The sequence below is a fragment of the Ambystoma mexicanum genome, chromosome 2q, assembly GCF_040938575.1.
Source record: "Ambystoma mexicanum isolate Mex_15411 chromosome 2q, UKY_AmexF1_1, whole genome shotgun sequence".
NCBI classification, from domain to species: Eukaryota; Metazoa; Chordata; class Amphibia; order Caudata; family Ambystomatidae; genus Ambystoma; species Ambystoma mexicanum.
Window position 1 is genome coordinate 754075443 of NC_090924.1, and position 15939 is coordinate 754091381.

A 15939-nucleotide genomic window follows, 5' to 3' on the forward strand; every position below is an offset into this window, starting at 1 on the left:
GCCAAGACGAATACATTAGGGGAAGGATATCCCATCTAGAAACATTCACCAAAGGGGAGATTATTTTGGCAAGAGATTTCAACCTAGCCTGGGATCCGGGGCAAGATAGGAGTGGGGCAAGTACTCAGGGATCACACAACCCCTCCAAAGCACTCAAACGAAAGATGACCACGCTAGCGTTACATGATATATGGAGGGTAAAAGGGGACAGGCACGAGGGTTCACACACTATTCACATGTCCATACAACAATGTAACGGATAGATTGCATCTGGGCCTCCGTAGGACTCGTAGGGAAGGTGAAAGAAACAGAAATAGGGTCTATCTCACTATCAGACCATGGCCACTTATGGATCACATTGAGAGTGGGAAAAACAAAGGGGGGTTTATGGAAGTGGAAACTACCTACCGATATCCTATACGACCCAATACAAGGCGAACAAATAGGAGAAAAGATACAACAATATTTTACTGAAAACGACTCAGAGGAGGTCCCGCAGGGCACAATATGGGACGCATTCAAGGCAGTGATGAGGGGGTACTTAATGTCCCTAAAGGCGGGGAAGCAGAAACAAAGACAACAGTGGGAAAAAGAATTGGAAACAAAATTAAGTGACACACAAAAAGAATTGGTGAAAATCCCTATTAATAAACTAAAGAAAGCACTGAGACATATCCAGGGCCAGCTTGAGACAATAACGATGAGGAAAGCAGAAACAGCATTATTACAATTGGGAAAAAAATTAAGTGAGGCACAAAAAGAATTGGTGAAAATCCCTAGTATCAAACTAAAGAAAGCACTGAGACATATCCAGGGCCAGCTTGAGACAATAAGGTCAAGGAAAGCAGAAACAGCATTATTACATCTAAAGCAATGGCACTATGTGAAGGCAAACAAAGCGGAAAGACACCTAGCCAGACAACTGAGGGAAAAAAAGAGATCACAAACAGTCATGAAACTTCATAGCAAGCAAGGGCAGGAGAAGACAATAAACGAAGAAATGGGGGAAATCTTTAGGGACTTCTACCAGGAACTATACACATCAGATAACCCGCCAAAAGAAAAGCAAATAGAATGCTTAAAAAAGGTTCCCTACATCACGAATAAAGGAAGAAGAGCGGGCAGACCTGGAGGGGGAAATAGTGGTAGAAGAAGTCCAAAAAGCTATGAGAGAATTGCCAAAGAACAAAGCACCAGGCCCGGACAGATACACAGCGATATACTACAAGAAATACATTAGTATCCTTTCCCCGATCCTCACAAAACTATACAATACATTCCAAACAAGCAAAAACATAACGCCATCAATGAACGAAGCAAAGCTAGTAGTATTCCATAAACAAGGCAAAGACCCGGCAACACCAGGATCATACAGACCAATAGCGCTAATAAATTTAGACGCCAACCTATACACTAAAATACTCACCAATAGACTGATACACCTACTACCGAAAATAATAGGACAGGACCAATCTGGCTTCATTCCAACCAGGCAAACCTTCGACAAAACTGCAGAATCTGTCACCATATTGAAAAAACGGGATCAACACGTAACCCAGCGATCCTCGTCTCACTCGATGCAGAAAAAGCATTCGACAGGGTCGAGTGGACTATGCTATTTAGAACAATGGAACAAATGGGGTTTGGGACAAAATATATTAATATGAAAAAAGCAAACTATGCAACGCCATCACTACGCATATCGTTCAATGGCATAGTGACTGACAAAGTCATCCTGGGAAGGGGAACTAAACAAGGCTGTCCCCTATCCCTCTTCTCTACGCCGTATACCTAGAGCCACTACTATTACAGATAAGAGAATCAACCAATCTGAAGGGAATAGTAATGGCGGGGGAATCCCACAAAATCATAGCATTCACAGATGATATGCTGGTCGCCCTATCGAACCCAGAACGATCGCTACCGAACCTACTGAAAGAGCTAGAAGACTTTGGGAAGATCTCAGGGCTAAAAATAAACTAACAAAATATAAATAGAGATGCTGAACTTGTCTGCAAACCCGGAAATGATAAACAACTAAAACAAGCCAAAGAAGGCATAAAATACGTAGGCATAACCCTCACAAAAAAGTATATCAACTATACGGGGCAAATTATCCCCAACTACTAAGAAATATCAGAACAGATTCATCAAAATGGAACCCGCTAATGGTGACGTGGTGGGGGCATCTGACAACAATAAAAATTGTGACCCTGCCTAGAGTACTGTACTATTTCCAGGCACTACCGATTAGAGTCCCTAGGTCATTCTTTATCTCCTTGAATAAAACAATAAATGCCTAAATATGGAAGAAGAAACCCCCAAGGGTAGCAATGACAACACTCACAGCCCCAAGGAACAAAGGAGGGATGGCATTTGCACATTTACTTAGGTATTATGAGGCATCACAACCGAGGGTGGTCAGGGAATGGCTGGGGGGTGACCAAAGCAAAATTTGGGCGCAACAGTACAGGGCAGTTGTAGGATCATCCCTACAGGGCCTCATGCGGCTAGATAAAAAGAAGAGGCACCCCAACACAAGGATTAGTGAGGCAATAGGCGCAGGACTGGAAGTATAGGATGGGGCAATGGGGTGGGGAAGCCTATCCACGAAGCCGGCACCATTTAACCCGCTATTCGGCAATCCAGATGCCCCGTAGGGGGTGGAAAAAGAAGCATTCAGGAAATGGGAAACAGCAGGCTGCCTGAGGTTAAGGGACATTTTCCAAGGGAGGAACCTGAGATCATTCGAGGAATGCGTATAAGCTATAGGGCTAGGGGAAAAGGACAGATTCAAATCCAATCAATTGAAGCACTGGCTAGGTGCCCCACCGTGAAAAACGGCAGCCACAAGACAACTAACGCCCTTTGAACAATACATCACAACGGACACAGGATCAAAATAGTTGGTTTCCAATCTATACAAGCACCTGAACGACCAAGAAGAACAAGTGCAGTGGAACTACATGAGGAAATGGGAGGTAACATTAGGGTAGGCAATTCATAGGAACCAGTGGGACTGCCTGTGGGGTGTAATCCCCAAGCTAACAAGATCCATCCAACTCTGGGAAATGTGGATAGGAGACTGCAATGGCAATACTCTCCGGAAAGAATCCACAAGATGTTCCCCCAAACATCCGATCAATGCTGAAGAGGATGCAAAACACTAGGGGACTGGCAGCACATCTGGAGAAATTGCCCAAAGCTACAAGAATTCTGGGGGGAGGTCAGGAAATAAATGAAGTAAATATATCAGGGCCTCGACCAACTGGGGGACAAATTCTAGTGGTGTGGCCTGTGGGATCTGAAAGCAAAATCACCAAACAAGTCACAGAAGAGGGGCATGTTAACCCTCCTGAAAGCAGCATGGCTAGTGATAGAACAAAATTGGAAACAACAAACTCCCCCTACAGATAGAGGACTGATTGTATAAAGTTTGGAACTTCGTGGCGCTAGAATGGGTAACATACAAAATTCAAGGGGACCAAGGGAGATTCAAGAAGGAGTGGGGCCCAGTTCTGTCCTAGCTACAAAATCGACTACATGGTCCAATGGTGACCACACAAGATAAGATCACTGGATATCCTATGAACCCAATCAAACAATGATCTGAGAGAAGGGATGGACATAACCTCTGGTGGGTGGGGGTAGGGGGGAGTTTTATGTTATATGTTTGAAGTTCTTTATTTGCTAAAATGAATAAAAACATGTATATAAAAAAAAGAAAACAAATACTCGGTTGATCCTGTCGATACTCCCTTCTGATTCACCGGCACGGCCCAGGTTTCATTTATCTACGGTGGCCCATTGCCAGGAGGTGACCTGTACCATTTTCACGACCACTGCCCCAGGCTCCCTTGTTGGTGCTCTCTGTGGTGATTGGGAATGTCCTTCTTCATTGCCGCTTCCCAGGCTGCTGCTTCGTATTCTACCGCACTGCCCAACCAGGAAGTGGAGCGCACTGTGATTGTTGTCGGGCCCATGTGAATCTCCGGGCCACTGCTGGCATACCATTGGTGGTGAAAGTGCCACATAGGTGCATCCCCCCGAATCCCCACTGCAATTAACACTAGGCCACTCTTGACATACGCGACCCAGTCGGAACTCATTGACAGCCACCCCCCACACTGCTATTGTGCTAAGCAGCCCCTGACATATGCAGCCCTGTTTAAGAGAACTTTGGGGCCCCTACATACTGCTGCTGCCCTGCCTACCCTGCCTACCCTGCTGAAAACCCAGGAGCATCCTGAAAAACTTTCTGCAGCATAAGGGACCGTGAGACATCCCTGTTTCCCATGCAAGGATTTTTGTATATAATTTTGTAACATAAAGTGCACTGTATAAGGAAATTATTTTATATTTTTAAAGGACTATTTTTAGTTTTAATGCAGGTGCTTAGGAATAGTATTAGTGTTTTATAGTGTGTAATGTGAATCCCCTTTTTTATATAAAAGAAATAGAAAACCGCTGGTGTACTGGGCTTGAAGTAAAGAGCTATATATTGCCAATCAACAACTAAACAAACCATACACCAGCATTCCTTTGTTTGCCTTTCCTGGTTTGGGATATATATCTTCTGTGACGAATTGCAGGTATTCATCCCTTCTCTTGTGAGGCTAGGGAGGTGAGCATTCGTAGCGCCGAGATCGTACATAGTTATTGCAGACAATCTTATTCCAATAAATTATATGTTTTCCATATGTATAATGCCCCAAATGGAAAACCATGTTCTCATTTGTGTTCTTTAATGGCCATGATTCCACCACATAGACGGTCCAGCGCTGCGTGGGAATTGTGAGATCTATCTCCAAAAGGTACACTCTGTAGCCTATGGCCTGATTCTGATGGAATGGTTGGCCAACTCCCTATTTCTTAAACATCTGAGTGTGGCGCTTGTCTGAGAGCTACGAGATCTACCACGGGGGGCGGGGGGAATTCGGTTGTCCCCTTGTATTGTGTAACCTGGTTATTAAAGGGTACTTTGCCTGTTGTGTAACCTATTTCGAGGGTTCAGTTGGCAACTAGCTTGGGCACTGTATCTACAGTACTGCCAAGGTTTGCCAACATATGCCTTCGTTTAATCCTTTCAAGTGGCTCTTCAATCTGAAAATCCAAAGTTGTTCCCTTTTGAGAAGGATTGCCCCCATATTCCCACCTCTTTTGAGGACCATCACCTTCTCCAGGATAGTCCACCTGATGTCGTTTTCAGGGTGTCTCAGTTGCAAGAAGTGGTCTACCAGCCGTGCAGTAATGCGTTTCAGTCTGATATTCGATCTGTATCCCCAATTCTTATTTTCACTGCTCTGGTGGTCATGCCGACGTAGATCATTTCATATGGGCATTTAATCATATACACCACATTCGTGGTGTTGCAGTTTGTGAACACTCTTTGTTCCCACAGTGTATTCCAACCAATTTCGATGGATGTCGTCCGTTTTGTAAAAGGACACGCTGTGCATGTCCCCCATGGTGCATACCCTTTGACTTTTGGTAAATTCCAAAGGGTAGGTTGATTCTCAACTTGTTCCTCCCTTTCCCTGTAGGTTTGCACTAGGGAGTCTCTAATGATTTTTCTTCTCTTTATGGAAAACAGTGGAGCACTCAGTGCGTTATCTCCTGCATTCAAAATATGCCATAGTCTCTTAACTTCTTTAAGAATAATGTTAATAGTAATGTTGACTTCCAAATAGTGTGCTCCTACCTTTTAGCAATCTAAGAAAGTAGTGGGAGAGATTAGGGCCAGTAATCTCTGCTATCCCTCTACTTGATGGGTGACACACCAGCGCCCATCGAGGGACAGTTCAAACCTAAGGGCTAGCGAGATTTTCTGTAAAGGGACATTTATTTAGATGTAGGGAACAAATAATGCAGCATCTGTAATGTTGGCTGAAGGCAATGCAAAAAGAAATCCATTTGTAAGAGAAAAGCACGATGTCTCTTTAACAAGAGATAGATAACTGGGACAGGTAGGGAAGAAGGAGGAGAGCCTGGTACGCAGGGGAAGCTACCTGATATCATTACGCCTTTTGGATTAGGAGCAACTCTCAACGAGGCAGAGAATGCCAGTACGAGATGCCAGATGTCTGGCATGTATCAACACAGGAAAGGCATCGGGAGGAAGGAGAGAGAAATGAGCTATCCAGTGATGGCATCACCACAGGCACAGCTTGATTGGCATGATGCCCGAAGAACTATGCCGAAATTGCTGATACAGGAAGTGAGTGCAGAGCAGTAACCCAACGAGGAACCTAGAACAGGAATCCATGGAACAAGAGGAACAGACAAAGCACACCCGAGTGAGAGGCAAGCCCTGCCACCATCCCTGGCAATGAGAGGTGTACCGGGGGAACCTGGAGAAACGGGAGGTTGCCGGGACATCGTTATAACCCTAATGAAACTTGTCCCATTCCTAAATACATGAAAATAAGATTAAGACTGCATAATTGTAGTTGAAAAAGTAACTAATAACCCGGTCAGGGAAGAGGGTTATTATATAGGGAAAGAAACTCATCCCAGTCATAACGAGAAACTAACACTAAGACTTTGCAATTGGAATTGTAAGCCAGTAACGAATTACCCGAATAGGGAAGAGGGTTATTATATGCAAAGAGAGACTCGTCCAGTCCTAGGGACGAGATCCCAAAAGAGAAACCAGTTAAGAAAAGATGGGAGAAGCCTGCAACAGAGGGATTTGAGCAACCCAGGTAGGGAACAAGGAGATACTGGAAACAAGTTCCCTGAGAGGAAGGAAAGACACCCTTTGATCTCAGAATTGAAGACTGGATCAACTCTAACACAAGAAAAGGTAAAAGAATATGTAAGGAGAAACAGGATATAACATTCTTGATTGAACAAGATATATGAAGAGACATTGTAAAACAGATGAGTTATACTGAAACAAGTATAAAAAGAGGACAAGATAAATCCACCTCAGGAAAGCCTGAATGTAAAGAGAGGAAAGAGTTTACAAGTGACGAAATGTGTGAGAACGGACCTAAAGAGAAGTTATTGTAAATATAGAACCACAGAAAATACAAAAGGCAAGACTATTCTTGAAGAACTACAAGAATTAATCTCAAAGAATATCCAAGGAGATTATGTCAAGAAGTATCTCTACCACAGAGAAAGACTGTAAATAAAAGCCTATTGAAAGATAACGGAGACCTCCTTGCCTATTTTAGTTAGTTAAATATGGTGGTAGGGTCAGTTAGAGTTAGTCTGGATGGAGGACATTTTTACTTTGGACTTCATGACAACTGACAAACACCTTGAGTTTTTCTTAGATAGGTAGGATATTACCTTTAGTGATATGGAAATGTAGGCCTTTTACTTTTAAGTTGAATAAAGGTATTGAATCATGTCCTCAGCATGTCTGCCTACTTCTTCCGACCCGCCACACTTCTAACCTAGTGTTTCTTCCTAGGGGTTTGGGGAATTCTTACACCTATTGCCTTTCCTTCCCAAGTCCGTTTCCTACAGCGTTACACCCAGTGTGATTCAGAAACTCAGGTAAGTGGGCGTTGCCTAAAACTGATAAGAGGCAGGTTAAGTACTTATAAGAAAACATGTATTGCTGCACATGTGTACCCCTGTCTCCCACCAAGTCCAATAGATCCATCCCCTGCTACCCTTTCCTTCAGTGCCAGCTTCATTAGCAAAGTTGCAAGCCCGTGATTTGCCCACTGTACTACATTTCTCAAAACATCCCTGTCATCCCTGCCACACTGCAAGGTCTTCCTTCAATACTTCTCATCTCACAGCACTGTAAACCCTGAATGCAAAGGTCAATGTCCTAGCTGTAGGGGATTGCATATCTCTAGAAATATGAACCAAGAAACACTGCCTTTCCCTGGCCCCTATAAATCAGCTTGGAAGCAGATGAACACAGATCCTGTTAGAACAAAATACACAATCCTTCCAGGCTCTCCCTCACACACTCATCAGCCATTTGTTTGACTTTCACCCTCAAGGTGGAAAGCACTGAATTTTCCTCATCAGCTCTATGATATCTGTATGAGTACCTTCCTGCGAGTCCAAGGCCCGTCCACCTCCTCCAGACCATTATGTGCTTTCGGATTTCCTCCCTCAATGAACACCTTTCCATCTTCTTCTCTGCCACAACCAGCTGTGGTTGAGTACTGTTTTGAATGTCCTTGTGTCCCCTATGACATATCAGTGAACATTGTCCTCTATTGGTGCCTCGAGTGCCCAACTAGACTCAGACATCCTTTGGCTTGAAAGTGACTTTCTTACGTAATCACTGTAATGTACCAGACATCAAGCTGCCACAGCCATCTTTTAACTGACTGGTAGGAATGACGCTGCTGCTGACCTCTTGCATAAAGGCCAGAAACAACACAAGCTCGGTACTACTGTTGTACGAGATTTGCACCTCCTGTCAGCTTCTGTAGAGCCAAGTCTCTGTGGCAAAAGTATAAAAAATGCACCACAACTACTGCCATGGTGCAGATCCCAGGGGAGTCTGTGTCAGGGGACCCTATGGGCTCTTTCGATCAGAAATTATTTTGACAGTCCTCAAGGTTTCACTGAATTCAAAATCCAGTTTCAAAGAAGAGATCCATACTAGCCCCCTTCTTCATTCAGGCATGCAAAGCAGACGAATGTTATTCACCTGCGACTGTGCCTACGTGTACCAGGCTCTTTCTTCCAGACTCCTGGTTGCTGCCGTAAGCCCTTCAAGCGTGTTCTGAGGTGTTTACATAATATACCAAGATCTTCTATCTGACCCTCCACTTCTATAACCCTTTGTAAGAGTTACTTTCCACAGGTCCATGCTCAGCAGTATCAATTCTGTCCCCACCGCATCAATCTAATTCTCGACTAAGGAGCGGAATTCCTGTATCATCTTCATTTGACTTCTCAATGTGAGCTGTTCTGCTGCTACTGCTACTGGAGTGCAGACATCTCCTCTAGGCTGTGTCTGCTTTTATGAGGAGGTTGACTGATCTGCTTGGGATCGCCTCGTGGAGCCACCTGCAGTCTGCCCTTCTCTCTTCATGATTCAATGGGGCACACTCTTTCAGAGTACTCCTCAGCCGTCCTGGTTTCCCTCCAGTCCAGTGCTGCTCCCCCATGTGTGTCCAGAAACCACAGATATAGTTACCCTACAATGTAAAGCCCTGTCTTCACCCAATTCCAGCTATCTACCTGACCTCAGTTTTTCATCTTCTTAATTCCAGAATCAGTTCTGAGGGCCCTTCTTCGCTGATGTAGGGAGTGGTACCTGCTTATCCAGCAAAGGGCCACTCAGTCTTCATCAGTGATTGTATATGAGCAAAGGTGATCACCACTTCCTAGCTGGTTTCATTGTCACTATCAGATCATCCTTTGCATTGCAGGCCCACACAGGAGAGGTCCCACAATGAAACCCTCTACCCATGACCATCACCAACCAACCACCAGGACAAAGTGCAGTGAAATATTCCAGTCCCCAACTGACCAGGGCTGTCTCCCTACCTCTACAACTTCTCTAGCAACCTCAGATACAACCAAGTGGGGAAGGTGCATGAGAGAAAGGGTCCCCGTGCAGCGCCTCTCGGCTTCTCGATGTATCTGGACTCCATACGCTCACCTCAGTCTTCTCCCAATGAAGACCCTCAAACGCACCACAGCAAGCCCCACAAAAGAATGCACAACCTCATTAACCTTCTCAGTGGGGCTGCACTCCACTTTGTCACTGTTAGACCACACACCATTGCACAAGGTCAGCAGTATTTAGCCTATTTAGCCTGTGTGAATCTGACGAGTTCAGCAATGACCATCGAATTGATGCTGGCCTATGGCCTTGAACTGTGCCGCAGCGCAATTCACCCTCCTACACTCCTCACATGTGGGAGGGTGGAATCTCTACCACAACAACCACTACCACTCCCCACCAATAGCCTTTCTAACATGTGCCATTGTGAAGCCCATTAGCGCAGCCAAACAGTCCTCCTGACTTTCAGTCAACCCGGAGCAGGAGTGCAAATCCAGATCTACCAAGCGACACTGCTCACTATCACCACTGCTCGCCGACTGGATGCTGCTAGCGGGGCACTGTCAGGTCTACAAACACCCACGCCTCCTTTGCTTTGCGCTCTTCGGTCACCACCTCCACTGCCGTCCTCCGTGAGCTTCCACTGTGGCTGCCATCATTTCTGCTTTTGCCGCCAAGCCTTCCAGGGCCAGGTGCCAGCAGCTAACCCTAGCAGGCTTATGAAAATATTGCGTCTCATTGGGACACTCCAGCAGCCTATGCCCCCTTTTACCAGGAGCCAGGATCCCCTTTTCAGGCTATTTCATCAGGATTTGCAAGGAAGCAATGTCTTCCTCCTACATGTGCACCATGTAAGCTCACCTAACCCTTCCACCCTTCCCCTCACTGAAGTAAGTAGGTTCTCGTTTTGTGGCGCAGAATATTTAATGTGTGTATTTTGTTTCACCATTCAGATAGTTTCTCTATGAAAATGGCCGTTAAACCTCGCAGGAAAAATGTTGCTTCAAAATCACCTGGAGGAGTGACATTGTGACAGTAATGGGCAAGAATGTAATTGGTCCAGCTATCCATGGCAGTGCCCCATTGTAGCAAAGTGATCAATGTCCCATCACAAAAGAAGAAACCGAGAGGTCTTAATAAAATGGAACATTTATCATCAAATGGTGGATCTTTACAGAAGCTAATTGCTTCTTCAATAGCGAATATGCTCCAGTGCTAGACACCTTTAACACTTAAATGTACTATTTATAAGAAAGTAGCACATCTTAAAAACATCTTGATAAGAGTAATCAATAGCAGATACTATAGAATACGAGCAAGAGTCTGCAATAAAGCACAGCATGTAGTCTTATAGATTTTTTTTTATCATAGGCGCTAAAGATTCTTTTCAGTAATAAAGTGTATTTCCAATACAAAGTGTGTAGTTAGCCGTTAGCTTCAGATTGCTTTACAACGCATGCGCATCATAGCACGTCTTACAATGCCATTCCTACCAGCTATGGTCGGTTAATATGTGCTTTCTAAAACAAGATAAAAGAGCCGAGTGGAAGCCAAATGGCTCATCGGGTTTAGAGTTCGACAACCTTGCATAAATGTTGCCGTGCCATCTTGCGGCCCAGCATTCCTTTACATAACCAAGCCTTATGCACACAAACAGAGCACACTCTGATCCCTCAATATTCTGGCTGAACTGCCTCCCAACCTGCCTGTCTGCACCGCTTCTTACATTACTCTCCACACCCCAATTCCTGAGCCTTGCCCACCGGCAAAAGCCAGATGCTCCAACCCATTGCAAGTGGGTGACGGGTGTACTAAATGCCAATCTATCGCAAATAAACCAACATTCATCGCTGACCTCATCTGCAAGATCAGTCTCGATATCTCCCCTATTACTGGAAGATGCGCTTATGAGCATAATATCAGCCTTCTTCATGACCTAACCCCAGATAACCTCTCCAGCATCCACCAAAATCACAAAGGTAAAAGAGGAAGTGTTGTCGTTATTGCCCCCACCGAACCACAATTTCAAGTTATAGACTCCAAATTAGTTCATTCTTTTGAACATGTGACCACCAAGGCTCTCATGAATGCAATGGACCCCCTGGTAATTGTTATCATCTACAGGCGCCCAAGAGAACAGTATCTTCTCGACCGACCAAAGAAACCCCCAGGGAGACATATCTCTAGCATCCCACAGCAACTCTGCGACTTCAACATTTGGCCAAAAAGGAAAAGCGACGTGTATGACCCCTCTGACAACCTAAACTTCATATAGCACCTCTGTGGTTCCACTCACGTTAAACGCCAACCCTTGAACTTAGTTTTCAAGCACGCCCTTCTGAGCGCCTCTACGCTACGCCCATCTCTTGGTTGATCCACCCTTTGATCACCTTCCACTGGACCCAAAACCTGACAAAGTCATCAGCCACAGAAAAGACCACATCTTCCCACCCCTGGTGCAACCTCTTTCCAGCTGCTTTTGCTACCGACTTTTCATCTCCACAACTTATATCTGAAGAAAGGCTTGAAAAACATATCTGCCCTCAGAGAATACTCACTCGCCTTATTTATTTATTTATTTATTTTTACATTTATATAATGCACATACAGCCCAAAGGCATCGCTGCACTTTTACTTGTGGCAATCTTAGTTACAAAGGGGGTTACATACATGTGACGGTAGGTGTCAGGGCATATGAGTACCATCATTCAAGTACAAACAAATACAGGTTAAATTACATTATGCAGGTGCCTAAATCCCCTAATCCTAGGCGTGTGGCAGATAATGTTCAGACCTAGGATGAGTTTTAGTCGAAGAGCATAGTTTTCACAGCTTTGCGGAATGCTAGGTGAGAGACTTCTCCTCGCAGGGGTGGTGGTAGGGCGTTCCATTGCAGCGCTGATAGGTATGGGAAGCTAGCACCTCCCGCTCGGTCTCTCTTGACTCTGGGGATCGTGAGCAGGTTTGCATAAGGTGTTCTAGTTGGTCTAGTGGATATAGAGGGGTGAATTCTCTCAGAGAGGTAGGGCGGAGCAGTGTGGTGGATGCACTTGCGAGTAAGGGCAAGGCCTTATTCCACCTACATCTATATGTCTGAAAAGCCCCAAACCACTGAAATCAAATGGATCTCAAAAGGCCTTCTTGAAGTTCAAAGATACTTACAGAGACTGCAACATTGCCGGACGAAATACGACTCCCTGGAAGATAAAATGCCTACAGCATTCGCCAAAGAAGTTTCAAATGTGCCATTATGAGAGGAAAAAAGGATGTCTTCTCACATGTAGCAACGCCAAGAACAGCACATAACCTGGCAGTTTTTTTTGTTTGTTAATATGTTGCCGTAAGAAGAGGTTGTGTGGTATCTGATTTCCCTTTCCCTTCCCCTGTGTATGTGTATGCCAGTCCGTGTGATGTCAGAGTGAGTGATGGACTGTATTGAATTGAATTGATGTTTTATTTCTATCGTGCTCATAAAACAAGCGTTTCAGAGCGTGACAAGGCAAGGGAGAGGAACCAGGGAGAACAAAACAACAATCTTACTAGGCCCTTACTGTGTATATGTAGTAGAAGTTCCAGCCCCTGATGTTCAACAAGTGACAATTAGAAGAGTTATTTGGGTGGTGGGCACCCGTGGGCCTCCTTTACATGTACTTGGAAGATATGTACTTAGGATCCGAATAAAGGGAACTCATTTATGCTTACATGAGTCTCAAGATCATCATCATAGGTCGCTGTTGATAATGAACGCCAGTGATTTGGCGATTGGGTTCTGGTAACAAGTGAATCCATCAATGCATGTTGTTTAGCCACCCTTGAATGGTGTCGTGTTTTTTTATTTATTTTTTATTTTTATATGGTTTTATTAAACCTTTACAAAAGAGAAAACAAATACATAGAAAAAGAACGAAAGTGCATATACAGTTAAAATATTAACAATTAAGATACCAAAGTATTCCCTTAGGAAAGCAGACATAGTGTCTAAAAAGGTCAACTATATGTTTAAAAAGCTATATGTTTAAACAACAGAATGCATTCAATCACACACATGTTCCAGATGAAGGTTACGAATAAAACTAGACAAAGTCAAACCCTCTATGGTAGTTCCAATACACAAACAGCGTTGCCATACCAATTCAGTTGGTAAACCCATGAATAGAGCTTTTAAAACATTCAGACAGGCACCTCTCAGGGTATTAAGTTGTGTACAGAACAGAATAGGATGTTTAGCCATTTCAGGTACTAAATGGCAAAATCTACAAAGGCTGTCAGCCACAGAAATCTGTTTCCACCTCAATTTGGTATCCAGAGTTGGTAAAATATTCCACCTCAATCTAAGTAAGGTTTGTCGATAGTCACGATTAGGAAAAATCTTGAGAATTGAAGAAAGAGTGCCTCTTTTCTTGTGTTCATGAGTCAGATGAGACATAGAGCTATAGGAATGGAAAGCATCCGTAGTCTGGCACCAATCATAGTCCCACAACTTCTTTTTAGTTTTTGTAGGATTAGTGGGTAGCTGCTCTAAATCTGAACTGATGATACACAAAATGTCTTTGCACGATTTAGCAAATTTAATTAAGAAACCAGATCGATTAATGTTGTTCCCAACCAGTTCGTATAGAGTGTTGGATATTGGTCCCTTAAGTTTAGCGTAGTGCATCAGCATCCTCCACTTAACTCGGGATTTTAAGGAGATGTAGCCTAACTCGAATCGGATTGCGGCCAGAGGGACAGCATTGGGGAGAAGTAAGACCCGTCGCCAGATGTCGCCTTCAATCCCATCAAGTTTGGAGGTGGTAAACCCCGTACAGAGTTCTAAACCATACATCAGTTTTGGGGCTATTTTACCCTCAAAGAATAAGAGGGCAGATCTAATAGAGAATAAGCCATATTTGCGCCCAATTTTGAGGTCCTGCCTGGCCAGTACCTTAGCTTTGTTTAGGAGAAGATGAATCTGCCCTTTCGAACCTCTACTAGCTCCGACATAATAGCCCAGATAAGTAAAGCAGGTGGAGCAAGGTATTCTTACGCCCCCCAGATTCCAAAGGTTAGTATTCTTCCTAACCGGCCCTTTGGAAAAGGCAAGGATTTTGGTTTTCGCAGGGTTGATGTTCAGCCCGTTTAGCTTAGCATAGTTGGCAAATACATCCAGCAGACGCTGTAACCCCACCTTAGTTAGGTCAAATAATAAGAAGTCGTCTGCGTAAACCATCCAAATAAGCTTCACGAAGCTAATTCTTGGCGCTATAAGACCCTCCTTCAACAAATACTCTGCTCCATCAGAGACATATTGGTTAAATATCCATGGGGTTAAGACACAGCCCTGTCTAACCCCATGGTATATCCGGACCACAGCAGATATGTCACCCTTTTTATTTAGCCAAATTCGTACACTCAAATTGTTATAGACTCCCTCTAATAGGACGATTAAGCCCCTTGGTAGTCCCCAAGCAGAGAGTTTACACCATAGCCTATTGCGATCAACGCAGTCAAAGGCTGCCGAGAGATCCACTGAGGCCATAAAAGTAGGTCCCCTAGTTGAGCTCCAGGCAGCGTCCTGAATTCACTTGACCGCAAGCCAATTGATATTGGTAGAATGGGATTTACAGAAGCCCGTTTGCAAGGGACTCAGGGGATGGCAGGTTTTTTCCCCAATCCTTCAAATGCAATAGGGGAAAGGCAGAGAAAATTTTGCAATCTGCATCAATCAAAGCAATAGGCCGGTAATTTTTAGGGTCAGACCTACTGCCGCATTTGAAAATTGGGATCACATGTGCTGTGGACCAGGAAGAAGGGCATACCCCAGATTGGAGAATGTCTCGGAACTCAATGCATAGAAGGTTGGCCCAGAGATTAGGGTCAGCTTTGAAAGTGTTATTAGTTAGCCCATTCGGGCCAGGGGCTCTGGATCTTTTACACTTTCGGATAAGATCTAGCACTATGTCAATCTCAATTGGGGAGCCCATAGCGGTTAATTCCCTCCAAAGGAGTAGGGACAAATCTGTTGGAGTAAAAGTCCAACCAGCCTTGTTCCGCAATTGGATTCAATAAAGCAATGCCCGGGTTACTATCTTGTCCGTTGACAATTTGCCAGAAGGCACCCACATTCATCTTCATAATAAACAGGAGCATTGATTCAGAGTCCTGTTGTAATAACTGATGTTTGATTGTTTTACAGTCGTTTTTATAGGCTTGTTTCACCTTCTTAATAAGACCTAAGCGAAAGGGCATATCGAGATTTGCTAATCGGAGTTTCCTAATCATCCTGTTCTTATTAGTTTTTGCTACTGCCAAATCAGAGTTATAAAGGCGGGTATGCCTGCTAGCTGGAGTTTGGCATGCGGAGTGGTTGCCCATAACATCTACCGCTGCTTGTACTAATGATGTAACCGCTGCTGTGTTGAAGGTTGTCATTTTTCAGTCGAAAGTAGTCTGATTCAGCGTCG